We start from the raw sequence: 27,476 nt of genomic DNA, 5'->3' as shown, positions 1-27,476 counted from the left end.
TGAGAGCAGCACGGTGCTCAAAGATGGCTGATGACAGCTGTCAAAAAAAAAGCACGTGGCTGTCAAAAAGCACGTGGATTTGTTTATCTCGAGCTAGTGAGGTTAAGTTGGTAGCACTAAGGTTTAGGCCCGCCAAGATGGCAGCACTGCCGATGACAGGTGACGCAAGAGGGCAGCACAGCGCTCTGTAGTTTAAAGATGGCGGATGGTAGCTGTCAACAAGCACGTGGCTCTCAAAAAGCACGTGGCTTTGTTTACCTCATGCTAGTTAGGTTAAGTTGGTACCACTAAGGTTTAGGCCCGTCAAGATGGCAGTACTGAGGTTAGCGATGTGTTGTTGTCTGTCAAAAAGCACGTGGCTTTGTTTACAAATCTGTCAAAAAGCACGTGGCTGTCAAAAAGCACATGGCTTTGTTTACCTCATGCTAGTTAGGTTAAGTTGGTACCACTAAGGTTAGACCCGTCCAGATGGCAGTACTGAGGTTAGCGATGCGTTTTTGTCTGTCAAAAAGCACGTGGCTTTGTTTACAAATCTGTCAAAAAGCACGTGGCTGTCAAAAAGCACATGGCTTTGTTTACCTCATGCTAGTTAGGTTAAGTTGGTACCACTAAGGTTAGACCCGTCAAGATGGCAGGAGGTTAAGTTGGTAGCACTAAGGTTTAGGCCCGTCAAGATGGCAGCACTGCGGATGACAGGTGACGAAAGAGGGCAGCACGGTGCTCAAAGATGGCGGATGACAGCTGTCAAAAAAGCACGTGGCTGTCAAAAAGCACGTGGCTTTGTTTATCTCGCGCTAGTTAGGTTAAGTTGGTACTACTGAGTTTTAGGCCCGTCAAGATGGCAGTACTGAGGTTAGCGATGCGTTGTTGTCTGTCAAAAAGCACGTGGCTTTGTTTACAAATCTGTCAAAAAGCACGTGGCTGTCAAAAAACACGTGGCTTTGTTTACCTCATGCTAGTTAGGTTAAGTTGGCACTACTGAGGTTTAGGCCTGTCAAGATGGTAGTACTGAGGTTTGCGATGCGTTGTTGTCGATGACAGCTGTCAAAAAGCACGTGGCTTTGTTTACAAATCTGTCAAAAAGCACGTGGCTGTCAAAAAGCACGTGGCTTTGTTTACCTCGCGCTAGTGAGGTTAAGTTGGCACTACTGAGGTTTAGGCCCGTCAAGATGGCAGTACTGAGGTTAGCGATGCGTTATTGTCTGTCAAAAAGCACGTGGCTGTCAAAAAAACACGTGGCTTTGTTTACCTCATTCTAGTTAGGTTAAGTTGGCACTAGTGAGGTTTAGGCCCGTCAAGATGGCAGCAGTGAGGTTAGCGTTGCGTTGTTGTCGATGACAGCTGTCAAAAAGCACGTGGCTTTGTTTACAAATTCAAATCTCGCGCCAAAATTCAAATTTCCCGCCAAAATTCAAATTTCCCGCGGGCGGCGGCGGCGGAGGAGGCGGCGGCGGAGGAGGAGGCGGGCGGAGGCGTGCGGCGGCGGAGGTGCGGCAGAACCATCCAATTATACTACTGTACGACTTTGGAGACAATTTTGTACGTAACTGTTACCAAAGAGATACTTCTATAGTTATTTTATGACCTTTTTTGTGCAGTGGGTGAATTAGCGCACATTTCCAGTCCTCAGGAATATTTTCCGTGATCCAGATTGCTGTGAATAGCTTGAAGATCTGAGGCAAGTCTAACGTCACCAATTTTCCACATTTCGGAAATTATACAGTCCTGAGATGGAGCTTCGTTACTATTCAGTTCAGTGATAATTTGTTTCATTTCTTCTAATGTAGGTGGTTTTGAATCTGTATTTGGTGTGGGTTTTTCAAAGGTGGTTTGTTCTCCAGGGGATTCACAGTTTAAAAGTTTCTGAAAATGGTTTGCTGACAGCTTTCAGTTTTCCTGGTGATTTGTTTCTAGAGTTCCATCCGGACTTTGCTGCCTCTGTGGATCCGTGGTAGAATGTCGGCCTCCGGATCCCGAGATAGCGGGTTCAAACCCGGCAGAGGTAGTCGGATTTTTGAAGGACGGAAGAAAGTCCACTCGACACTGCATGTCGTACGATGTCGGCATGTAAAATATCTCTGGTGATACATTTGGTATTTACCAGACAAAATTAATGAAATCCCAGCCATAGACGCCCAAGAGAGATCCGGTTTACTCTGTCTGCCATCTAGTGGGCCTAGAGTAAAACGGAGCGTCGAAATTGACGAGCAGACTGCCAGATGGCGTCAAATCGAAGTGTCTGCACACGGTAGCTGAGGCCATACGATTATTATTATTATTATTTTTATTATTATTATCCGGACATTTAAAACAAAGACTAGCTGCCTGTTAATTTGATATGTCTTCTCTGAAACTTCTTTAAAAGTTTCCTGTGTCATTTTCTGTGAATTCCAGTTCTATTTCTGACAGTCTTCTATGAATGTTGACGTTTCTCATGTTTGATGATTCTTGAGGTTTTTTTCTTGATCTTCATGAATTCCTGCCAAGTTTTTCCAGTTTTTTGGGAATTCTAGTCACTTCAGGCTTTCGTTATAATTTCTGTGTTATTATTTTTTATTTATTTCACAACTCTGTAGTGTGCAATAAAGCAGGTATTTCGATATTTTATATGTAAGAAGTAGAGCTCATCATAATTTACATAACTTAACATTATTGCCCACTAGAGAGGTTGCAGCCTTTTCTCATTATGGTCGCACTGAACACTCAAGAATTTTCCGACCATGTTGCAGGTCTTCAAAATTGCAGCCTTTTGTGTCACATTGTGAGTGTAGATGGGGATCTGCAGTGTTGTTAAGTTGCCTGGAAATTATTTTTTGTGTGAATCCAGCGGGAGAAAGGAGGAAAGGAAGCATTGTCACGCTGTCTTGTTTCCAGATCCTTGCTAATTCCATAGGGAGTGGAGTATATTTATCGACCATCTCTCTGTATTTCTGGTGTATATTGTTATCATTCGGGATGGCGATGTCAATGAGATATGTGTGTTGGTTCTTTTTTGTCGGTTGCTTTATGTGTTTGTATCTTTTGATACCAGTAGCGTTACATTTATTCATTTTCCAATACACACAGTGGGGAGTATTTGTAGTAGGGCACTCTGTTCTTGATCAAAGATCGGGTCAGGACAGTTTCTTTGTGTATATCTTCGGCTACATCATTATGTTATTATTATTATTATTATTATTATTATTATTATTATTATTATTATTATTATTATTATTATTATTATTATTATTATTATTATTATTATTATTGTACCGGGAGGTACATCTCTACGCCGCACATTTAAATCTTGCTCCCAATAGAACTCCTCTACTGGAGGAACAGTGAACTTGAAACTGGACCAACTTATAAATTTACTCTGAGGATGGCACCACTAAAATTTTATGTAATTTTGTTATTGTGGAGTTTACAGTACTGTGTGAATTTCTACTTGTTTTGTTTGCCCTTTATCAAGAAGTTTGGACTTTCTTCAACAGATGATCATGCACCGCGGTGCGAAGTTGAAGTACCTTGATTTGAAGAAATTTTTTATTCATACGTTTTTTACTAAATTTCGTCCATTCATTTTTTGGTTCGCAATATTTATCTTTTCTTTCCGCCAGTTTCGAATTTAGCCAATCACGAATATCTGTAATTAATTTTCCGCCTATCACAGGCTTCTTCCTCGATTTTGAGTGTAACTTTTAAATTCTCCAATAAAGTGAAAGGGTGTGGCTCGTTTATTCATGAAAGGTCTCGAACTTTCCCCGAGGTTTTATAAACTGCGAATTTTCACGGCTCTTGGCCATTTGATCGTCATCTAACTTAGTGTGTGCGTCAAGCAGGAGGCGGGAGGCGCCACCTTCATCGGGCAGCAGTTCCTCAGCAAGGTAATTGCCAATTAACATCTTTATTTCTTGCTAGCTCTGCAGTTTAACCCGAGGGAGAGGTCCGAAACCTTAACTATCTAACCTACTTTTCTGTAAATGTAACTTCTGCCGGCTTTTGTAATAACTTCATAAAACTTTAACTGCAAATCGGGGATAGAGGGCGATGTACCCTCTCGAGCTCCTCTTCATATTGGTTTGGGGTGACTACGTTTTGTAACTGGTTTTCTTCCTTTCCGTAACGTCTTAAATTTTCTTTCGTACACGAGTCACCTCCTTAGTTTGGGAATAGCCCCTGTTTCATCGGCCTAGTGCCCTTTAGGTTTTATGGATGCATATTTAGGAGTGCAAGTACTCGCCTCCATTCAATTTGTGTTTCGGGCCATTTACTTAACCTGTTTCTTTCCGCAACGGCCCAATAGGTTGGGTAACAAATACCCCTGTATAATCATTTTTCCTATTGTAAGTTGTGCCTTCAGAGGCCAGAATTTGTAATTTAATGCTGCCTTGAATAGGCTTGGAAAACTGAGTGCCTCTTAGCTCTTTATCAAAGTTTTTGTAAGATTCATGAATGCCTCTGTGAGGCTGATATTGTGAGTTGGGAGCAAGCTCTCCTTGTATTCAGGGATTTCTGCCCTTGTGTAAATTTGTACATTTGTAAATTCGAATTAAGCGCTCACCAAAATTGTTAAACTATGGGCTGGTAGCCCAAGTGTGTAAAAGTTCCGAAATCTTGGATTTTTCCTAAGTCTTGAACTGTCATTGTTATCTCACTAAGTGAAAGGTTGTTAATTTTTTGTTAATATAACCGTCAGTTTGAATTTTAAATTTTGTTCTGGACATTGTAGTTAGACCCATTCACCCCGGCACCTTCTTTCACCTCTGCTGGTCCACGGATAACCCCGTAACTATTATTATTATTATTATTATTATTATTATTATTATTATTATTATTATTATTATTATTATTATTGTTATTATTATTATCATCGCTGTCTCGAGTCATGATATTCACAGTTAACTCTCTGTTTGCTTTCTACCGAAATATCCCAGTTTTGAATTCCGGGTCGATGCACTGGTGGAATTTTCAACTGAACACATCTCTCGTTATTGTTATTTATTTCACACAGGACTTACTTTGTCAGAAGTGTAAGACAAGTAACGTTATCGACAACCGTATAGGGCTTGCGTGTATTCTGCCATGGTCATACAAAGAAACCAGCCAGTCCATGTTACGTCTGACTCCAGGGAGTGAAAAATACGGAATTTTTTAAATTATAAAGCTTTTCAGGTTTTTCAATTGTGAAATTACCAGCGTGTGGCCCCAGTGTACTCTTTACCTACTTGTGACTTTTTTAACACTGTTGGGAAAAATTATAATTGTGTATTACTATAAAATACAGGCCAAAAATATGTAATCTCCGAAGTAGCGATATCCATTTACATGTGAGTACAACAGTTGCATGCTGGAGGCTTGTTTAAGAACACTAGTTCATAGTTTACGTGGTACCATTCACTTCGTTGCAACGTGTCCAGCCACGCACCAGAAAGTATCGCTTAAACCTGCAAAGTTGAGTGTTATTCACAAGTTTAGCAGAACGTTACGTGCCCCTGTAGTGCAATTTCAGGTCGCATAGTGCGACTTCATGAGGCGTGATGAAGAAAGCGACGGATTGCTGCAAAAGTTGGCCATAATGCAATTGCATTGTGACCAACGGTAGTCAGCCAAATGTCTTACAGCCGTAGACCAGTTTTAGGACGGAGTACGTACGTTCATTAACATTGTCGTATTGTTAGTGAATCACTGTCAGACGCCAACGCAATCGCAGCAGAGATCCAAGTAACTATGTCACCAGGGGTGCACTCGCTTATCATTGGAACGCGCCTATTTGAGGTAGGAAAACGAACACCCGCGCTTTTGGTACGAATTCCTTTTCGGTCACAACACTGCCATGCACGTCTCCCGTGAAGTCGGGCAAAGATTTCCTGGAGGATGGAATGGCCCGATGTGAGCTGCTTCTGCGTTAATGTAATTGTGTATTAAGTGAGCGTCACCTATCACAGTGTTATTTTAATAAGTTTTATAGACAGGCCGCCTAGAGGGAAATACCCTCTCTGTGACCAAGATATGAGGATGGGTTCAGAAGATGAGATAGAAAAGGGAGGTGGGTAAAGGATATGAAAAATGAAGCAGATGGGTTTCTTTAATAACAAAGTAGAACAAAGAACAGATCTTCACTACACAGTGGTTTGTAGTCGGTGAAACTGGATGTGCTTGTCGAAGCCGGTGTGAATTGCTTGAAAGTGCATATTGATTGCCTGTTTGCCTGCGGCTTGGAGGTGAGAAATAATTAGGGCCCGGTGGTATGGTAAAATATACATCAAAGGTCGGATGAAAAATCTTCTGTGGTGGGGATATATATAGAGTCTTTTGTGGGTGTGGTGGGGGTCTATTGATCTGAAGGGGGCTATGAGGTCAGGGCGGTCTGGTGGTGGGCTTGGGTGAGACTTGCACTGTTGTATGTTGTATGAAATAATCCACAAGTGGGGCACTACGGAGGTACTTGCTTGCTGGGGCATTGAGAAATGTAGTGAGGCTGATTGCAGTGTCCGCAATCTGGTTTCGCCGAGATTGGGCCGTGCCATGGTCATTGTACTGTAAGCAGCGCTCACAGCGCAGGGGATGCAGACGACGAATAGACGAAGGCTCTACACTGTGATGTTTCGGAAATATGTACACACTATTTTCAGGTTCCGTCAAGATCAGCGGTGAGCGGTAGAAGGAGACGCACCATGGATGTCGGTCCAGGGGCGCTTTCGATACGAGTTGTCTTCTTATCTGAATTACCATCCGTTGTTATTTCGTTGAGTATAGACTCTTCTGAAATTTCCGGGTCTACTCCATTGATCACGCAGCTGACAAGGAGACTGCAAATGGGTCGAGGATTGAAGACAGACAGTGCTAGACGCTGAAAAAGCACAGATGATCGAAGTTGAGGTGAGCCTATGGTGTTTATGACCTTGTTTACAGCTTCTTCACCGTTGAGCTTGATGGTGATCCCTTTGTGCTTCTGGTGTGTGACAGCTTCCCTGACCTGCAAGATCCACAGCCCTCCTTCCCATTCCAAAGGTTTAGAACATGATATGATGATGTCTGACCAAGTCTTTACAGCCAGCCACTAACCTTTCACAACTGCAACAACAGTTGCAAGATACCTGTAACACTTTACCACATGATAATGTTCGTCAACTGTTCGATGTCTGTTTGCGAGAGTAATAACCTGTGCGGCTGCCGGAGAAGTGTACACTGAATACTGATGTGGTAATAAACACCTTCACAGTTAACACTGATACTTTCACGGACCCTACTTGTAGACATGATATGGGCTTATGCCGTGTCAAAAAAACAAGGTGGAACTCTTTCCTTTTCGCAGAGTAGTTTGCTCCACGTTTTCGGAAGAAATTTTCGACTGTTCACGAGGAAGTATTCTACAATAATGAGAGTTTGATTTTAAGAATACTTTACTTTTCGAGCTATAGTGGTACGTTCATTCGTCATCCAGGTGGCTAGCTGTATGCTAGTACTCCAAACGATCTACCACATTCGTCTCTGATTCTTATGATGTCCTCTCTGATAATTATCACGCACACACGGTGTGATGGAACATATCCATTTGAGCACGGTCAACTTCGTGCGTCACTCTAGCTGCGAGGGATCCAGTCGGCCGTGATTTGAGCTTAATGTTGTCGTCAGCTCCCGCTTGGAGCGCTGTGCCAGCATACGGCGAGCCACCTGGTGACGAATAAGCGTACCACTACAGCTCCAACAGCAAAGAATTCTTAAATTCAAACCCTCGTTTTTGTAAAAGTATTCATCGTGAACAGTTTAGATTTTCTTCTGAAGTCGCGGAGCAATATTCTCTGGGGAACGTAAATAGTTACATCTCGTTTTTTTCTCACGGCATAAAGCTCATATTATGTCTACAAACACCTTCAGTACTTGCCATCTATTGCTTCATTATGTCTGTTGTTTTGGTTGATCCTGGATGTCTCCAAGCTACATTACCTCTACGTTCAGTCGTGAATAAAGTAGCATACACAGTCATGGTGTTACAATTTTCTTTTCGCCGGTGTAGTGATAGTAAAACATTGTAAATAATTGTCCAATAAAAAACAATAAAATGCGAGCTTAATACTTCGGTAGTTGCTACTTGAAGCAGGAGGAAATAAAAAGTATAGAGTATAGACAGATAACAAAATATTGAAAACGTTATTTCATTTACATATTCGTGTCCCTTCATCGTCATAAAGCAGGTATTCTACTCATAAAGTTTTAATGAAAAACTGGTTAAACTGAATATATTTATCACCTAAAGGATGTCCCAATTACACGTGATGTGATAGAAAATTCTTCCCCCATGGTCTGGTACCTTGACCTGATGGGGAGGCTTGCGTTCCTCAGTGATCCCAAGAGCGATGGAGCTTCGGCTCCTGGCAGGGTCACCCTTGGCGGTAAGGTCGAGGGTGAGGGGCCGGACTAAATGACAGACCTTCAGCTGTAGGTCCTGAAGGAAGAAAATCTTTCTCTCAGGGAGTAGGGACTAAGAAGACCATCAGTCCTGAAGCCGCAGCATGCCAGGGGCAGAGGCCAAAAGAGGGCAGACCCCTCACTGCCCTATAGGCACTGTGGGCCCAGATAGGAGTAGAGGAAGATCCCTCGTATCCTGGACACCTCATGGTACAAGAGGACCGGATTAAGTAAGTAATTAAGTGATAGAAAATTAAATAATACACATATCTACATAACGTACAGATATACATGTTCACAGGTTTTCTGCAGACTATTCACATAATACTGTAATTCACATAATTTACGAAATTATCACGTTCCACCCTTTCGAAGAGCTTTCCAGATTGCAGTGGAAGGGTGGTGAAATGTGTCGAGTGACCCTCCAGCTGATTTAAAGACCAAGTGTTTGCATGAACCAAGAATTTTCATGTGAAACCGTCCTACATTTTGGCAGGTGGAATGTGCATTTCTGCCTTGTTCGCCTGCTTGGAACATGAAGTGGAATCAACCCCGGTATAGCCGGACAGTCCACTTTACTCTTCAAACATTTACTTGCAAACATTGCGTTCGCACATATTCGGCGCGTTGCCAGCGTATTCATTCCAAGAATGTTTACAAAATCTTCATACCTGCTTGAAAAGAGTGGCATGCCCAGGAATCCAAAACTAATCCACTTCATGAACCTTATCTGTATTCTCTCGAGATGGTGTATGTGGTCTTTCTGATACGGGAGCCACACCTCACAACCGTGCTCGAGAGAGTTTCTCACCAGGGAATAAAACAGTGTTTTGGCACAATCAGTAATTCTGAACATTTCACAATTCCTCTTGACAAACGCCAGTAGTCTGGATACTTTTTGTTGTTGTTGTCTTTCTTGGAATAACATTTGTTTCACTTGTCAGACGAGGAAGTTTGACACAACGCATTCAAGTAATAGCACCAGTTCCAGAGCTGTAAAACGAAATGCGATTGAGAAGTGCAGTTTAAAACCGGATCACTACTGATCTGCATTGAGGACTGTCGCCCAGGTGGCAGATTCCCTATCAGTTGTTTGCCTAGTCTTTTCTTAATCCTTAAATAAGCAATTTATTATTTCTTTACGGGTTGAATGGCTCAGATGGTTGAGGCGCTGGCCTTCTTAGCCCATCTTAGCAGGTTCCATCCTAGCTTAGTCCCGTGGTATTTGAAGATGCGCAAATACGTCAGCCTCCTGTCGGTAGATTTAGTGGCACGTAAAAGAACTCTTGCGGGACAAAATTTCGGCACCTCGGCGTCTCCGAAAACCGTGAAAAGTAGTCAGCGGGAATTAAAAATGATAACATTATTTTTTATTATTTCTTTCAAATATGATGGTTTTTCATTCCAAGCGTTATCAGAAAATATGTAAAAAAAAAATTGTCAAAATATGACTTTTTTTATTTATTAGGATCAGTAAAAATAGCCGGCCCCGTGATGTAGGGGTAGCGTGCCTGCCTCTTATCCGGAGGCCCCGGGTTCGAATTCCGGTCATGTAAGGGATTTTAACCTGTATCTGAGGGCTGGTTCGAGGTTCACTCATATTACGTTATTACAATCGCGGTGCTATCTGACGATGAGATAGTGGCTCAGGTCTAGAGAGCCAAGAACAACGGCCGAGAAGATTCGTCGTGCTGACCACAGGACACCTCGTAATCTGCAGGCCTTCGAGTTGAGCAGCGTTTGCTTGGTAGACCATGGCACTTTCTGGCTCTTGCGCCATGGGGTTTGGGTTTGGTATCAGCGCTGGTTATTTGTGTGTGTCACCTATCTCCAGAGAGAGAGGTGGTGTGGGGTGTACCGATGTCCGTGCGCTCCTGGCGCTCCCCTGTCGGTCTTGTATATTTTTGTAGTTCATTTGAGAATTATAAAAATTTGATTTATTTAATATTTTATCAGTAATTTAATGCGTACAAGCAGTTAATATGTGTTTGTTTATATGTGTGTTGCCATTGTGTGCGTTGAGACCAGGGCGGATGGTAGCTTGCTATTATGTGGTTGACACATTGAATTGTGGTGTACCGTGTGGCAGTACCATGGCGAATATAAGAACAAGCGGGAGGACTCCTCGAGTTCAAGCGCGCCCCGCAAGGCAGCGCTAGAGTGGGCAGGCTCCACAGTACCAGTCAGCTGGTCTTAAGAATGATAAGTATAGTAACTGTCTTTTAATAAACAACGAGAGATTACAATTAAAATGACACGGCAGGACACAATGGAAAAAATCATACATGGAAATAAGAGCTACGGCTTTCATCACATGTTGCGGAATGCGCACGTTACTGGATTGTACATATACAGATAAATAGCATATAACTCCCTGCATATTAAAACAAATACCCATGAAATATTTAAAGGTAATACTCTACTCACCAACTCAATTTGTCGGTTTCTAGACTTTCGAAATCTTGCGTGAAGGTTTGGAGGATGTTCGAGATTGCAAATCTCACCGGGTTTCCTTCGTTCTGAAGAAAAATCGGCGCTTCAGATAAAGATAGCACTAGCCAATTTTTCAAATTGACTTCTATCCTTCGGTGGTGAAAAAATCGCATTTCATCAATTTCTCTACCATAGCCTGATTTACAGCCAGGCCCAAAATAATACGGCATGCTGAAGACCCACTTTGGCCGCCTGTCCTCTAAGGCTATTAGCCAGTATTGTTGCTGTATCCAGCGAATCGGCAATCAGTGTCATGTCGTCAGCAAAGGACAGGCAATCTACAGCCAGTTCTTCCTTCTTATGACCCAGGCATATCCCACTCTGGACACCCAAGTTGGTCACTTCTCTGCACCATTATCCCACAAGCTTTACAAGAACACAGTTGAAGAGAAGTGGGCAAAGTGCATCCCTCTGTCTCACCCCTGCTTTTATTTCGAAGCTTTCCGAGACCTCGCCTCTAAATTTAACCTTGGAATGGGAGTTTGTCAAGGTTTCTAGAATGAGTCTGCTGGTGTTGTTGTCTAATCGCAGTTCCTGGATAATTTTATTATTATCATTATTATCATACAGGGCGAGTTGGCCGTGCGGTTAGGGGCGCGCAGCTGTGAACTTGCATACGGGAGATAGTCGATTCGAGCAACACTCTCGGTAGCCCTGGAGATGGTTTTCCATGGTTTCCCATATTCACACCAGACACATGCTGGGGCTGTACCTAAATTGAGGACACGGCCGCTTCCTTCCCACTCCTATCAGCTTGCAAAATATTATTATTATTATTATTATTATTATTATTATTATTATTATTATTATTATTATTATTATTATTATTGGCCCGAGAGGCTCTGATTGTGAAGCGCTACTCTCTAGGCCGGAGGCTGGTGGTTTGGATTCTGGCTCAGTACTCTGAAGTGCTTTAATAAACGAATTGGACAAAATTGCAGCACTTTGACTTCAGCGAAAAACCGTAATATTAGTCCGTGGGTCGTTAAAAGGATATAATTATATACATGTTTTTGAAGGGCGGAAAAAAGTCCATTCGACACTCCATGTCGTACGATGTCGGCATGTAAAAGATCTCTGGTGACACATTTGGTGTTTACCCGACAAAATTCATTAAACCTCAGCCATAGACGCCCAAGAGAGTTTCTGTTTACTCGGTCTGCCACCTAGTGAGGGCCTAGAGTAAAACGGAACGTCGAAATTGACGAGCAGACAGCCAGATGGCGTCAAATTGAAATGTCTGCACACGGTAGCTGAGGCCATACGATTATTATTATTATTATTATTATTATTATTATTATTATTATTATTATTATTATTATTATTATTATTATTATTATTATTATATACACATTAATATTATTAATAATACATAGTCTAACGTTACATAATGGATTATTTTGCGTATGCCGGACTGCATGCTACATCAAGTTACCAAAGCAGTATGGAATATTTGAATGTAATAGGAATGCAATACACGAAATTAATAATCATTGTTTGTTAAGCCTTATTCATCAAAAATTAATTTGGATTTCCTGTTGCCAGTGTATTCCAGCAAATCGACATATCATCTTGATAAAAAATACTTTTTTTTTTTTTTTTTCTAAAGAGTCGTTTCGACGTTCAACTCTTCCCAAGTTTCTCGTCCACTCTTGTACCAATTTCAACATTGTGTGGGATCGTCCAGGAAAACAATTGGAGAACTGTTATGAGGTTTAATCAACTTGTTACAGAAGTGTAGATGGCTTTGTCTGGAGGAAGTCATATGGAAAACGTTCGCAATAAAACCCCGCGAACAGCAACATGAGCGGTCATTGCTTTTAATGTACTTCAGCTGAGCTCGAAATTGGCCAGTCGTTGTTACAATCCAATTTTTTGAGACGTTATTAGTAACACGTGTAGAGAACTACCCTATCATAACAACACAGAGCCTGTCTACTCGCCACAAGCACTGCCCGTGACAAGCCAGCCACTGCCAGTAAATATATTCTCTCCAACACAAATTAAAATGGCATGCATCATTGAATTTTAATGATAATTTTGAAGCAATTCTATTATATTTGCAGTAATACAAAATACGCTCAAGCTAATCAATGAACTGCATTTCAAACCCAGCCGATATAGCTGTCTGTATGCGAGTTTTCGTAATCCAAACAATGCCTTCTATACTGGTGTAAATGACGTGTAGTTGCGGAGTCGACAGGTGGTTGAAAGTGACAAGATGATTATAAAATGGAAACAATTATGTGTTATTACATTCGTGATAAAATGTTATTTTGAACCATTATTATATTCATGCTGAACTAAGCCACAATAACTGAGTGACATCGTAACAGGCATCTCAGCAGGGTTTGAAGCTTGACCAACACATATGTAATCTCTGAGTCACATCAGACTCCCCATCAAATTGGAGGTTCCACTGCTACAGCTGGCAGCCATGAAGATGTCATTCCATGGTCTCCAGTTTTAACACCAGATGAAATCCAGGCCTGTACCTTCATTTTAGGGTCGCGTGTTCGATTTCCGGCCGGGTCGGGGATTTTAACCTTCATTGGTTAATTCCGATTGCTCGGGGACTGGATGTGTGTGCCATGCCGTCTTCATCATTAGAATTCATCATGTATAGGACCAGATCCCTCATAGATACACAGGTCGCCTATCAATATCTAAATGCAGGGAAATGTGTATCCATGTCGTTCGCCCGAAATAAAACGTTTATCTCCTGTATAACTATATACTACTGTAGGTTACGATAACCTGAAACCTGTAAATAAGGTTAAAGACCTCGGCATATTATTAGACCTGAAACTCACCTTTACGCCACAAAAAATGTAGTTTCTGAGTAATACAGGAAATTAGGATATGTGATGAGGAATGTCAAAGCCTTTCACATCTATATCTCTTCGTCAGGCCAAAAGTAGGATACGCAAGCGTTGTATGGAATCCAGCGTAAAAAATATATATTACACAGATCGAAAAATCCAAAGGAAAATATAAAATACATTTATAAAAGAACTGATAATTATCCGCATATAGCTTACAACGAACATCTGCTAAATCATGAAATAGAGAGTTTAGAACTGAGGAGACAAAAGGATGACATGAAGTTTCTAGACCTGTTTCTACAACAATCCACCATCATCGTAAAATCTCTCTAAATAAGTTGAAATGCTAATTTGAACCACAATATATACTTCAGACTTTCTACATTTAGTCTTATCTAGAAGAAAATAATAGTTTAGATATGAAATAACATTTTTTTAATTTTTAATTTTACTGCTTCTTGTAAAGATTAAATTAGGTTTGATATGAAATATTGTTTGTTGTTTATTGTAAATATTAGAATATTTCAGATAGAAGGTTTATGATACTGATTTGAAGCTTGAAAAGTAAACACATGTTAACAATTGCCACTTTAATTGGGATAAAAAATCCTGTGGTGGGCAGTAAATAAATAAAGTAAATAAATAAATAAATAAATAAATAAATAAATAAATAAATAAATAAATAAATAAATAAATAAATAAATAAATAAATAAAATAAATAGGCGTCAGATCGAAATACCTGTATCAGGTCTCTTCGCAGGCAAAACGCTATTAATTAAGCAGATTCATGTCCTAAGACGAGAATTCTCACAACAGTAGCACAGCGGCAACAGTGCGATACGAGCAAGAAAACGCCGGCGCTTAATTGGTGAGGGTCTCAATGAGGTGTCTTCCCAGGAGAAACTAGAAGCTGATTAACAATTGTGAAAGTAATTAGAGTAACCTGTACGAAAAGAACACCGATAATCTGTTGTGCGCCTGTGTGTCTCGCTGCAAGCATTGTCACTACCGATCATACTCGCCTAATATGAATAAGGTAATCAGAGAATCCCACATACGTTACCTGTCGGTGTACAGGATGACTCAAAAGTCCGTGAACATTAGACGAGGCAATACTTCACGGAATATTGGTGGTAGAGAGGTAATAATTGGCATGACATGGGAATTATTGACACTAAAAAAGTACACAAATTGACCAACAGATGGCGCTCCGTCCGATACAAAAGCAATAATTAGCATAACAATTGAAGTTTAGCAAAGACAAATACAGTAGAGACAATACGCGACACTCAGTGAGATATTGAGGGACAGCTATTAGAGCTCTCTCTAGCGGATTGACCTGAGAACTATTGATTCTTTCATAAGAGCACGTGTATTTGTGGGTGAAGTTTTTGGTGTTATTTATGCATTTTCAGTGAGTTGACATAATTAAATAGTAGCGTGTGTCATTCCTTGATATCTCCGCTCAACATGAGGTGAAAGGTAGATGCTGAGTTTGGCTGCAGTAACTATGAAGTAGAGAAGAATGCGCGGTCTTCCTCGTGACAAGAAAATGTAAGTAATATTGTGTTTGCATATATATTCTTCCAGTGGCATTGGGATTTTTATAGTACTTCATAATCTTCTGACCTGCTCGACCCATATTTTAACTGGCTTAAAATATAATACGCATATTTTATTGTATAGTGCAGCAGTTAACTTTCAATACCGATGTGTTGTTGTAGGTGTGATCTGTGGGTTTGATTTAATTCAGGAAAATACATATGCATACGAGTGTGGCTCATTGTGTTCCAAGGTACCCTATTTGGAATGCGTTGTCAAGCACTGAAGAAAATATGGTTGATTTAAGAAATGTACATATTTTGTTGAAACAATATGATGATGCAAATTTGCTTTACCTTAATATGATGGCATTATGGCAAGTATTACTTATAGGGAAAGTTTGAATGTTTTTGAGGCTAAATTTATAGATTTTCTTTCTGTTAGTAGGCTTCAAGTTAAAAGGAAAATTGTCTAGCTCTTAAATGTAAATTCATTGTGTCATATGTGTAAGGAATGGTGCCGGTATTCTTCTTGACAAGTGTTTAAATGTGATCATACAATGCTCTTAAATGAGAAAAAAAGGACAATCTAGCCGTGAAAGTTCAGGCAGGAATTCTAAAGCTAAAAAGGTAATGCATAAATGAAAGATCAAGCCCTTTCACATGAGTCCATCTTGAGTATATGTCCAATTTCAGTCTTTAAATAATAACCTGTTAAATAATTCTTCATTCATTTATCCAGAATTGCTTTAGCAACTTTGAAGTTAATATCTTAGTAAAACTTTCTTTCTAGAGTTAATGTATTTATCCATTTCCGTATATACATTTCCATTGATATTTGAATTTAGTGCGCATTTTCAGGTGAAGCCAGTAAGAGCACCACTTGCGACTTGTGTCCCATTTTAACAAGGCTAAATCCGGAAGTGTCGCGTATTGTCTCTACTGCATTTGGTAAAGACGATGTTCTTTATAATACATGCTCTACGAGTTGGCCGTCATTCATCAACCATATCTGTAGTCGAGGGGCAATGTTGTCAACAGAACTGTACAGCACATCTGTAGGTATTGTGGCCGAATGTTGTCTTTTTGCATCCCCAATGAGGTCGGAGGTGGCGATTTGTACCTGACATGTTGCTGTCCTGCGCACTGTTTTGGCCATTTTGTGTACTTTATTTTGGTGTTCATAAAATCCCATGTCATGCCAATTATTACCTCTCTATCTTCCCGTAATGTAATGCCCCGTCAAATGTTAACGGACTTTTGGTCTCCTTCTAAGTGAAAATATTTGCTATTGAACTCGATAAACAGAGACACAATTCTGCAATAAACATGGATCTTCTTTCGCCTCAGTTGCACAACCTTGACAAATCATTCCCATGCGGATTCTTGATAAGCAAATAAGCTGCCTGGCAGCTAAAGGAGACCTGGTATTTCTACACCCGGAAGAAGATAACTTAATGCATGGAGGAATGCTTGTCTGAATGAGTAGCTTTCATGATCGAAATTCGATGTACTTAATATATGATTCATTAGATGATAAATGAACGGTTGTATTAAACTCAAATACTAATTTTACCACGTTTTACGCTTGTTGCTTCGATAACTAATTACTTTGGAACAGTCACAGCCACTGGGCCAAGATGAAGGTTAATAAATATCAATTCATCAATTAAAACATGTGTTTTGGTTCGAAATCCGATAATTGTGATGAGATTCTCATTGATTTGTCATAGAGCCCTGTGGGCATTTACTGTTCTGGCATTTAATTATAACTGGTGGTATGGCTAATCATCTCGAAACTATTCACAAGTTTTTCATAGTCATTACTCTATGCGGTGTGAGTAAAACGGAGTGAACGTAAATCGAGATATATCGGGAAACCGAGTGAGCTGGCTGCGTGGTGTGTGCCACGTAGCTATGAGCTCGTATTCCGGAAAGTACCACTACCGGCAGTTCTGAAGACCTGTTTCTACAACAATCCACCATCATCGTAAAATCTCTCTAAATAACTTGTAATGCTGATTTGAACCACAAAATGTACTTCAAACCTTCTACATTACTGTAAGTCTTATCTAGGAGAAAATAATAGTTTAGAAATGAAATTACAATTTTTAATTTTTAATTACACTTTTAGTTTTCAAAATGGGTAAATTCCGGAGCTGTTCCTTATACAAGGTGTCGGCCGCCGTAAACCAACAGCGACTTTAAATAAATAATAGGGAAGGAAAATTAAAATTAAAGAAAAGATTGGAAAAGTTGGGTGACGGGAAATTAACAACTACACCTTCAACTCAGGTAATTAGTAAATAATATGTTCTTTAATCAGTTGAGACAGTGCATTGCAAAACTGGCTATGTAGTATTTTGTACATTTTTCAGAGGACGGAATAAACGTTTGGTTAGGAATCATTACAGATAAAAAAAGATATATTTATATTTAAAAGATTGTGATAATTCAGAATTATTTAAGGAAGTAACTCGGGTACAGTAATTATTCTGAACTAAAAACGCGAATTATTTCCTGCGATTTGAAGCACAACAGTCACACATACGTTCAAGTGGTCTAAAACTGACGCACGCCTCATCACCTTCGGTTTACGTCACGCTCCACGTCACTTAGGGCTAACACATATCACATTTATTGCACTATCTCTTTAAATAATCAAAACATAATAAAATCTACAATGGTCACAAGTGCAGTCAAACTAGACACAAAGATATAATAATATTACAAGTCGATTACAAGAAGCGTGTGGCGCGTAATTAAAAAAATACCAAATCTGACGTTACGCGCTCTCTCGCTATATAACCCCGATGGAATGCAGGCTTAATATCAGCCACCTCTCGCTCGTCGGCCACGCTGATGAGGTGAAATTCTACGAGAGACATCTGTTTACGTGACCACTTAGTGCGTGAGGCACGAAGTGGACGATCTGTAAAGATAATTTATACGGATGTAAACAATCTACAGACGTGTGCTATTGCGTGTAAAGGTGGTGCTTAGGGACAGGTTTTTATTTCAAAGTCGTGAACATTTAATAACTTGTGGCATGAATATTTAAACTCGTACTTTCTTCTACGCTGAGTGTTGTATTTTGTAAAGACAGCGTTTAGGGACTTGTACATATTTCTCCGGCATGAACATTTAAATCACTTGTGTTTATTTCTGTGGCTAGTGACATAATAATTTTACATTTAGACTTGTACTTTATTCTACGTTGAATGTTATAATTTGTAAACACTGTGCTTAGGGAATTCTATATATTTCTGTGGTGTGAAAAGTTAAACATGCACTTTTTTCTATGCCAAATTTTAGAAAAATTTCTACAGTAACACTTAAAACTGTCATGTTTATAGAACATTGTCGAGTGATCAGACTATTAAGTAGATTGCTTTACAACCTCTACACATTCATAACTCAGGCTCTGCGAACGGTGAAGCGCTGATTAAGTTTCGTTAAATGATGAATCAGCGTGACTCACCCAGACTTGTAAATACACTCATGTTCATAAAAAGACAGAACACCTTGATACACTAGAGATAGGAAGTTCATATTCACAAGACATGTTCATTAGTATGTTCTACAGAAACGATTAGCATTTCAGTCACCTACGCTCAGCATGTGTCTGTTGCCTAGTAGACACTTGGTCCTCCATGTGCACTGATAACATGGTCCATGCGTGATGGCATCGACGCGTATAAGACGCGAATGGCGTCCTGTCGTACAGCCATTCTTGCTGCCTTCACCTGGTTCCACAGTTCATCTTTGGTTGTTGGCATCGGGTTACAGCGCCGCACCCGTCATTTCACCATATCTCACACATTTTCGATTGGCGACAAGTCCGGTGACCGGGCGGGCCAGGGCAACAGTCTGACATCCTGTGACAACATGAAGACAGATGTTCGTGCAGCAACATGTGGTCTTGCATTGTCCTGCTGAAATATGGCGTCTGGGGTGTCGTGCAGAAAGAATATGTCTATGGTTGGCAGGATGTCATTCACAGTGACTCTATATGTACAGTGTGGCCAAGTCCAGGCCAGCCGCCATGTATTCAATCAGCTGATCGTTGAAGGAGAGTGATATTATTATTGATTCAATAAAGGATAGACTAGTTCAATGTTTTATGATGTTATTTATTTTGCTTATGCTGTTGGTACATAGGCCTATCAGTATTATATGTTACATTCGGAGTCTGACTACCTGACGTAAGACGTCGAAATTTAAATTTGTACGTGGTATAGGCTAACAATTCACAATTAATGAAGAGGTGAGGAATTCTGTGTAGGTAGCTGGGCCTATAATAACATATATATTATAAAACATGCGGCATAAAATAGTATGGTCATTGTCTTGAATGATGTATGTAAAGACTGTAAAGTTAGCCTACATTTAAATTTTTTAAAATAACATTACCATATTCCAGGTTACATAGTTTTACATATCAGAATATACAACGCAGTATTCAACAACTATACATAGAAATGTAATTTTTTATATAAGACTTATCGGTATGTACATAATCTTAACACACGCAGAAGATAGAAAATAAGATGATTAGTTAACCGATGGGTAGACAAAGTTGTAATTCCTAGTTCCATATTTATGTTAACATAATATACTGTAACATTCTACCCGTGATATTTATATAAATAATAACGAAAACCTGCTACTCTTGAGTAGTGAAAATAAGCAACTGCAATGGCCCCACGATTGTTGTGTATAGTGCTCCTTTAATGAGACTACGGTGTGGTCCCCGCAATGAGTAATTAAATATTAGTATCACTACACAATATAGTTTGAGAAAATACTACTTATTGCTCGGTGAAAACAAGCAGTACTTGTATTCAGGACTCAATTACCGACAGCCTGCGTTTCAATCTCCGTGATGTGCGACTAATTCGGTGCCCCAGTTCGGTTAGTACTAGTAGATATCCTTCTTCAAAATCTGCTTACCCTCCAGGGTTCGCCGTATCGAAAACCTGTACATAACGAAAGTTGTTTATAATATAATTTCCGACATCAGATATTTACTGTCTTGGCCTCCATAAAATTGCTAACCCATTTTTTTATTTGTGTTACCATTATAACGCATGAACAACTCTACTCCGACCAGGTAGTCCAGCTTAAAATGATGTCTGTGTATTCACCGCTGCTGATCACACTAGCCATTGCCGATATGCAGACAGCAAATACAGTGCGGCTGTACCATACACCAGCCTAGAACTATGCATTAGACCGGGAGCGCTGAGTAACATGCTGCGAGCGACACTCCGTTTCGTACCTCTTCATATTCTGACGTAACCTACCCGCTGGCAGTAATTCTCCTGTGGAAATCAGTTGGTAGATATCCAATTCATCATTTGTGCATGCGGGGCATTTACAAGTGAAAAGTACGGCGTTCGTGAGCCACCTGATATATATGTTTAAGATAACATAAAGGTCCATTAATACTGCCTTGAGCAATGCCCCTCTTAATTATTACAGGGGCAATTAAAGCTTCGCCTACTCTACTTCCCAGAGTTCTAGAAACATAGCCACCCATTCAATCACTCCTTTGTCTAGTCCAGTTGCGCTCTTTTTTTTCTTAAGCCTCCCACGATCTACCCCATCAAATGCCTCAGAGATGTCAATCGCGCTGCATTCTATGTGACCTACTGAATGTAGGATAGCTGCTATATGTTGCTGGAATCCTATACACCTAACTGCCTTCTATCGAACTAGTTATTAAATTTACGAAGAGGAGACAAATATGAGAAGCGAAAAAAGTGAAGTGATTCTGGGAAGAGGAAACAAAGGCCAAGAAGCCTAAGTTCTACGTGATCCATATCTGGCCATATTCGGAAAGAATAAGTTTTGAATGAAAACCGAGAGTGTACAGCGCTGTTGGACTAGGCAATATGGGCGGACGAGGCGGAAGGAAAATAACTGTGCTACAGAATTTTTGAGGCTTGTGATGAGTAAGGTCCTAGATGAAGCTATTAATAATAATTTCGTGTTGGCTATTTCTAGCAGACCCTCCAATGAGGGTGGGCGACATCTGCCATGTGTAGGTAACTGTATGTTATTGTGGTGGAGGATAGTGTTATGTGTGGTGTGTGAGCTGCAGGGATGTTGGGGAGAGCACAAACACCCAGACCCCGAGCCAATGGATTTAACCAATATAGGTTAAATTCACCGAACCGGTCAGAAATCGAACCAGGGACTCTCTGGACAAATGGCCAGCACGCTAACCATTTAGCCATGGAGTAGGACCTAGATGACGCTGGAAGCCGATTAAGAATGGACGAAGAGCCCAGAAGGATCTTGAAGTGAGAACTGCAGGAATATACAACAGGCCTTTGCGAAAAGCGCTACTGACGCATGTCGAGCAGCCTGGGGAAAGTTTTGAGTAAGTCAATTGTGAGTGAAAATAGAAAGACGGTCACTAGTCCGTGACGAGTCATTTGTTGTGAGTACGTCAGACGGCTGCGTGGAGTTCAAGGAGCTTTGCCAGTTGCGAATTTCGCTGAAACGATACTGTGCTGTGACAAACATTATGGAGAACAAGAGTTTGAAACACCTGTGTGCTGTGTGATTGCCTTAGTGAGTACGCGCGCGCATGTGTATGTGTGAGAGAGAGAGAGAAACAAAGGAAGTGAGAGAGTAAAGATAAATTACATAAGGTGCAAAACTCAAACTAACTGTAATATTAGAATAAAAATTAGCATTTAGTGCTATTACCACCAACTCATAAATGTATTATAGCGACGACAGGATATAACATGACAAGGAAGGATGCGATTGTGGAAATCTTTCTTGGTAGCTGCCGACAGAGGGGCTCGAACCTACTCTCCACAGAACGCAGGCTCGGAGCGTAGCCAACTCGTTCGATAATTTTAGTTCTAAGGTCCCTGAAAATAATAATAATAATAATAATAATAATAATAATAATAATAATAATAATAATAATAATAATAATAATAATAATAATAATAATTGTACCGGTTGGTACACCTATACGCCGCACATTTGAATTTACCGCCTTAAAGTTCTCCTCTACAGCTGAAACTCTGAACTTTAAAACTGAATTAATTCAACCGTTTATCAGAAGATGTCACTGAGTTTATTTCGAATTGTTTTTGTTTACTAATTATCAAGAAGTGTGGACATTCTCTCACAGATGTCTCTACCAAAAACTATGATCATGCACCCTGGTGCGATGTGAAGGAACTTTTCTTGAAGGTATTTTGTATTCATAAGTTTGTTCTTTACTAAATGTTGTTCTTTCATTTGTGGGTTGGCAATATTAATCTTTCTTTCCGCCAGTTTTGAAATTAGCCAATCGTAAATTTCTGTCATTAATTTTTAGCCAATGGCGTCTTTCTTCCCCATTGTTGATGTGTAACTGTAAGCTACCCAATAAACGACTATGGGTGTGTCTTAATCATTCATGAAAGGTCTCGAATCTTCCCATAGAGTATAAAAACTGCTGATTTTCCTGGCTCTCGGCCACTCGTACAACATCTAGCTTAGTGTATGGAAGTATAGCAGGAGGCGGGAAGCGCCTCTTTCATCCGCCAGCAGCTCTTCTACAAGGTAATGGCCTTTTAACATCTTTAATTCTTGCTAGCTCAGCAGTTTAGCCCTCGGGGAAGGTCCGAAACTTTTTCAATGTAACCTACCTTTCGAAAAATGTAACTTAGTGCCGGCTTATGTAAAAAAAATTCTCATTGCTTTAACTGTAAATCTGGGATAGAGAGTGCTTTACCCTCTCAAGGTCCCCTTCATTTTGAGATGAGGTGACTACGTTTTCATAACCGATTTTCTACTCTTCATGTATTAAAATTTTCTTATACGAGTCACCTCCCTAGTTTGGGAATAGCCCCTGTATCATCGGCCTAGTGCCCCTTAGGTTTTATACGGTTTCATGTAGGAGTGAAAGCAACGCCTCCATTCAGCTTGGTATTTTGGGCCATTTAATTAATCTGTCCTTTCCACTAAGGCCCAGTAGGTTGGTACGAGATACCCCCGTTTCATTTGATGTAAGTGGTGCCTTGATGGCAATTTGTGTAATAGTCTAGTATTGCCTTTAATAGGCTTGGAAAATTGAGAGCGGCTCAGCTCTTTCTTGTGTTTGAAAAGTGCCTCTGGGAGGCTTGAGGTTAAAAGTTGGGTGCAAGTGCTCCTTGAATGAGGGGTTTTCTGCCCTTTGGTAATTTGTGGTTGTGAGTTGAGAGCTCGAAGCTGGGCTCGAAGCCCAGTATTTGAAAAGACCCCTTAACTTGTGTTTTCGCTTGTAAAATTATTATTGTACCTGAATTTTCATTGTTATTTCACCTAGTGAAAATTTGTTAAATCTTGTTGTCTATTGAAAATATAACTTTTATTTAAATTTATTTCATTTTTCGGACTTGTAGTTAAACCCATTCCAATCGCACCTTATTTCACCTCCGCCTTCCACGGATAACTCCGTAACAAGTGGTAGCACAGCGTGGTTGATAGGGTCTCAATTTTGCCCCTTTTGACGGCTAAACATTGCTTTTGGTTTGAACTCTAACAATTTTCTCCGTCGCTGGAATTGTCTTTCTTATTTTCTAAATTTGTAAATCTTTTGTCATCATGTTCGGCCCTCGCAATGCCCTCCATCCCGGCTATTTGCACAAGGAGGAATTGATTTATGAATTAGCTATTAGAAATGTTCAGTGTGGAGTGACGGTTGCGGCCGATACCACTAAGCTTGAAGGTTCTCTTGATTTGCCTATTAGTATCCCCACCTTGGGGGAGAAAGATATTGAGGACGCTCTCTCCACGATCACTGATAATACTACTGAGCTAGCATCCGTAGTTAGTTTTTCTGAAGTGGGTTATCCATCCCCAAATCAACTTAAACGTGTACAAGCAAGATTGTTCCATTTTTACAATAGGGTTACTGATCTATTGTCTCTTAAGTTAAATGACATTCGAGGGAAGCAGGCAGGCGCTCTTCTCGAAAACCTTTCGAAATTGTCCAGTAAGGTTAGCCAATTGTTATCTGGATCGGCTACCCCTAAAACCGACCAACCCAGTTTGGTAAACATAGTTAGCGAGGAGGATTCTCCCACGGGTGAAGGAGGTAGAAAATCCGTGGCGACTCAACAAACATCTGCCCCATTGGAAACCGAGTCAGTTCGTCGTACATCGATCCCTCCATTTGTTTTGAATAATGCACCCTCTGAAACGGATTCTCCACCCCTTAGGCCGTTACCTACGATGTCATCCCGGTTCAGTAGTTTGCCTCACCCATTAGCAATGTTGCTAAGAGTATTTCTAAGTTTTCTGTTAACTCTACCAGTGATGTTATTTCATTCCTAAGGTTTTTAGTTGAGTTCCAAGATCACGCCATTGTATTTTCTCTTTCTCCGTGTCGAATTCTGCAGATTATTTATCCCTATTCTATTGGTGTCCTATGACAAAATAAGAGCAATTGCTGAACAATCAACTAATGAAGATTTTCATGCACACCTTCTGGCAAACTTCAATCCGGCTAGGGCAAGGTCCTCTCTAACAGAAAAGTACTATTACCGTGTACAGCGTCTGGATGAAAATCTTGTCGACTTCATCCAAGACATTAAGTTCTATACTAGGGTATTTGCTCTACATTTCCATGAAGATCAAATTGTACAGGCCATTGTGGAAGGAATTTCACCATCCTACAGGTCATACTTGTGTTTTGCGTCGCGTCCGCAAACGTTTACCGAATTAGAAGCTATGGCTGTCTCAGCCGAGGGAGTTAGGTATGCGGACACACTACGTGTCGCGAGGGAGCCCCCTCCTTCTTCAAGTAATCTTCGGCCTCCACCTCGCCAAACCATCGCAAACAGCAAATGTTATGCTTGTGGGTTTGCAGACCATCTCCGGAACAAGTGCCCTTTTATAATATTCAACGGGACAAAGAATGGAGCAGGGTCATCTCGAGGCTGCTTTAAATGCGGCGCTTTTTCCCATATTGCCAAGAATTGCCCGAATTCGAATAGCACTCCCTCCTGCTCAACTTCTGGTGCACCTTCCAACAACGCAAATAATCAAAAATGACTAGCGGCCTCGGCTGAGTCGGCGTGCCCACCTTCTTCAGGCTCAGCCCCTGTTAAATCCGACAAAAACTCAGGGAATAGTCAGTTTTCTAATTTATCATTTGAAGGTCCCAAATAATGTCTTAGGATTGCTGCGGATTCCCCCGCTCCTGTACCATTTCTCAAAATTGAATTGAATAATGAACCCGTAACTGCTCTATTAGACTCAGGCAGTGGTTGCTCCATTATTTCTGCTGAATGGTATTCCAAATGAAAATCTGTTTGTAAATTTTCTGATTTTTGTTCGTCTTCTGTTCAATGCATTTCGGCTAACACCTCTCCATTAGAAATTTTAGGTTTTCTGTATGCCAAGATTAGAATTGCAAAATTTACTTGGAAAGTTAAACTGTTTGTGGCTAAGCACTTGTCTTGCCCCATTATATTGGGAGCGGACTTCATGTCTCACTCCGGTCTAGTGCCCGACATTCAGAGCAAGTCGTGCACTTTCAAATATGCTAGTAATTTCAAAATGCCCTTACTTAAATGTAGTTCTGTGTCATGTTCATCTTTTTCGCCTGCCCAGGATGAGATGTTGTTAGACCTTAGACATCTACCTGAGGAGCAGGCTGATAGTATTCGTAAGTTGTGTCAGTCGTTTCCAGAGGTTTTCTCCGATACACTTTGTGTTACTGACCTTATTGAAAACAAGATTGAAGTTATGCATTCGATTCCTGTTCGATTTCCACCTTATAAGTTATCTCCACCTAAAATGAAGGCTCCGAAGGAGATCATAGAACAGATGTTAAAATATGGTATAATTCGGCCATCTAAGTCGGCGTATTCATCGCCTATTTCTCTAGTTACGAAACCCCAAGGTGGTTTCAGGCCTGTGATTGATTATAGGGCTTTAAATTGGAAGGTGGTGTTACAATCTGTGCCCCTTCCCGACCTTCACTCTTGTTTTTCATGGTTTCGAAAAGCTAAGTTCTTCACCATCTTAGACCTCAGTCAGGCGTATAATCAGATCCCTTTAGCTGAAGAATCTAAACATCTGACAGCTTTTGCCACGGATTGGAACTTGTATGAGTACAACCGCGTGCCTTTCGTGCTCTCCACGGGAGCAGCTGTGCTTACGCGATTGCTAGATAGGGTCTTCACTGACATCAAATTTGAGTACTTATACCATTATCTTGATGATGTCGTCGTATTTTCTGATACCTTTGAAGAACATCTAGATCATCTGAAAGAGGTCCTGAGTCGCCTTCGTAAGGCAGGGTTAACGGTGAAGTTGTCCAAGGTTGCTTTCGCTAAGCCTTCCATGTCATTTCTAGGGCTTATTGTAACGCCCGATGGTGCCGCTGTAGATCATTCTAGAACACAGGCCATCCGTGATTTCAAACCTCCTAACGACATCAAAGGTATTGCCAGATTCATTGGTATGGTGAATTTCTTCAGGAAATTTATTCCTAACTTCGCTAATAGAGCGGCGCCGTTAAACTTACTTCGTAGGAAAGGCGTCAAATTTGAGTGGGGTCCTTCTCCACAAGCCGCTTTCGAAGATCTCAAATTAGCGCTGTGTAATGCCCCTGTTCGTGCCATGGCTGATTTCTCGAAGAAATTCATCGTCCAAACCGACGCGTCGTCGTCGGCGGTGGCTGCAGTCCTTCTTCAAGAGACTGAACTAGGGAGGCGACCCATCGCCTATGCGTCTAGAACTTTATCGGCTCAAGAATCGAAGTATTCCATTTATGAACTTGAAGGTTTGGCAGTCTTATTTGCACAAGAAAAGTTCCGCCTCTATCTCGAACATGTCAGATTTGACTTGGAGTCTGATAACCAAGCCTTAAGTTGGATCTTAGCTAGGCCGCGTTGTACTGGTCGTATAGCCCGCTGGGCCATCAGAATTTCTGCCTTCCAATGAGATGTTAGGCATAGAAGAGGAACTAAAAATGTTGTGGCTGCCGGACTAAACCGTATGTTTTCCAATGATGTAGAGCCCGTTGAACAGGAAGACAGTTCTTCACTTCCCGAGTCCATATCTCCTGGTGTAAATGCCATCCTAACGGATGCTCCCATGTTGTTTAGGGACCTTGAAAAATGTCAACGTGAAGATCCGACGCTGGCCCCTATCATGGAAACCGTTTCTTCTGGGGAACATGTTGCCCCTTATGTATTGAGGAATGGTGTTTTATGTTGC

This window comes from Anabrus simplex, chromosome 7, assembly GCF_040414725.1.
Source record: "Anabrus simplex isolate iqAnaSimp1 chromosome 7, ASM4041472v1, whole genome shotgun sequence".
In the NCBI taxonomy this organism is placed as follows: Eukaryota; Metazoa; Arthropoda; class Insecta; order Orthoptera; family Tettigoniidae; genus Anabrus; species Anabrus simplex.
This window is presented reverse-complemented; position numbering follows the sequence as displayed.